A 2,018-nucleotide genomic window follows, 5' to 3' on the forward strand; every position below is an offset into this window, starting at 1 on the left:
GTTTCATGAATGCTGCAAGTTGTTTGGCATCGAAAAACCAGGACAACGCCACTTCACCCACAGTCTGATGGGATGGTAGAAAAGTACAATTGGACACTTGGATAGGGAGCAAAGTTTTGTAATAGCCGCCAAGATGACTGGGATGTCTTACTCCTTCCACTGTTGATGGCCTATAGGACAGCAAAGCGTGAAACCACTGGATACACTCCAGCGAAGTTGGTGTTTGGTCGGGAACTTCGGTTGCCAGTGGAACTGTTAACAGGACACCCACCTTATGAAGAGTTGCCTGAAAGTGTGTCAGAGTTTGTGAAAGTGTTATCGGAAAGGATGGATGATATTCACCATCAAGTGCGTTCAAACTTGAAAACGTTTGCTGATTCCATGAAGCTGTGTTATGATAAGAGATCTACTGAAGTCAGCTTTGTGCCAGGAGACAAGGTGTGGTTGTATAATCCTAAGAAGACCAAAGGGAAATCTTCTAAGTTGTCTTCTCCATGTGAAGGCCTATATGACATTATGGATCGTCTCTCAAACGTGACTTTCCGAATAAAATGTGGTTGGCGAAGTAAGCCAAAGGTGGTGCATGCCAACAGGCTTTGGCATTAACATGGTCCAGGAGATTTCAGTTGGGACAAAGTGAACAACGGAACAAATATGCTACTGAAGACGTGTCACCTGAAAAATCCACTGTCGAAGAAGAAACTCTACTTGGTTTTGAGAAGGGAAACAGTGAAGCCCTTAATAAAGTTACTACCACTGATGTGATTATTACCGATAATAGAGCATTTCCTGATGGAGCAGATGAACCCCACATGAAGCAAAAGCCAACGAGATGGAGACCAGTACGGAAGAAGATACGTCCCGTAAAATTACTTGCTTGAATTTTAATTTTGTGTTTGTAAATTCTGTATATTTAATTAAGTTATTGTTAATTGTTTATTGGTTTAATGCAAGTGGTTGTTGTTCGGAACAAACAATACTAAGGAAGGTGCATTGTTACGACAGCGGTAGTCACGTGACGCTGGTAACACGTCATGATATTCTAGAAGGATCGGGGAACATCACGAATAATCCAGTATGTGCTAGGCGCCCTCTATTCCTGTATATAAGTGCGCCAGATAACGTGAGACGAATTAATCGGAATTGAATTGCAGACAGGCAGAGATAAAGACGGACAATTGAGTCAAGCGCGGTAGTGACCGTAAGTAAGTGCATGAATTATAACGTGTGTTTAAAGTGACTTTGGAAATTAAATGTATTACAAAGTTGAATTGAGAAAGAATAAACTAGTTTTATTTAAGAAAGGACTTGTATCGCTAAAGTTTCATCCCGAAGAAATTATACGGGAAATTAAAAAACAACCAGAGACCTTATAATGTGATTGTTAGTCCCACTATTTGTTGATAAAGATTAGTCCATGAAATGGCGTTAACTTGCTGTCTTTCTTCTAGTCTATAATTTCTACATTAGAGATGGTTAGCACAAATAGTCCTTGCCCAGGCCCACCGAGAGGGCGGGTATACCTGGGAAAAATCCCAGACTATTTTATGAAAATGAAGGAAAGACTACCAGGCTTGAAAGGAATACTTATACGAATGTGGGCTGTAATTTATATCTGTTATACAGGTAGTATATATCTTCTTTCCTCCTATTATTTCATTCTTTCTTCATTTATTAGTTCATTCCCACACCCGAGTTTGTATAGTGCAAATTATTCTCTCTCTTATTTTACATATTGTTACGTCTCCGTTTGTTAATTAACTTTCCGTAACTTCGTTCCGACGAAACTTTAGTGACACAAGTCCTTACTTAATAAAACTGGTTTATTCTTTCCGAATATAACTTTACGATACACTTAATTTCAACAATAACACTAAAACAAACGCTATAACAACGAACGTGCTCAATAATACTTTCTGACTGCAGATCAATTACTCACTGTCTACACACACATTTTTCCTTCCGTCACGTTGTCACCCTCTTTTATATACCAGGCTACCCTATATCTAGTAAATGCT

The sequence above is a fragment of the Limulus polyphemus genome, unplaced genomic scaffold (assembly GCF_000517525.1).
Source record: "Limulus polyphemus unplaced genomic scaffold, Limulus_polyphemus-2.1.2 Scaffold3209, whole genome shotgun sequence".
Lineage (NCBI taxonomy): Eukaryota > Metazoa > Arthropoda > Merostomata > Xiphosura > Limulidae > Limulus > Limulus polyphemus.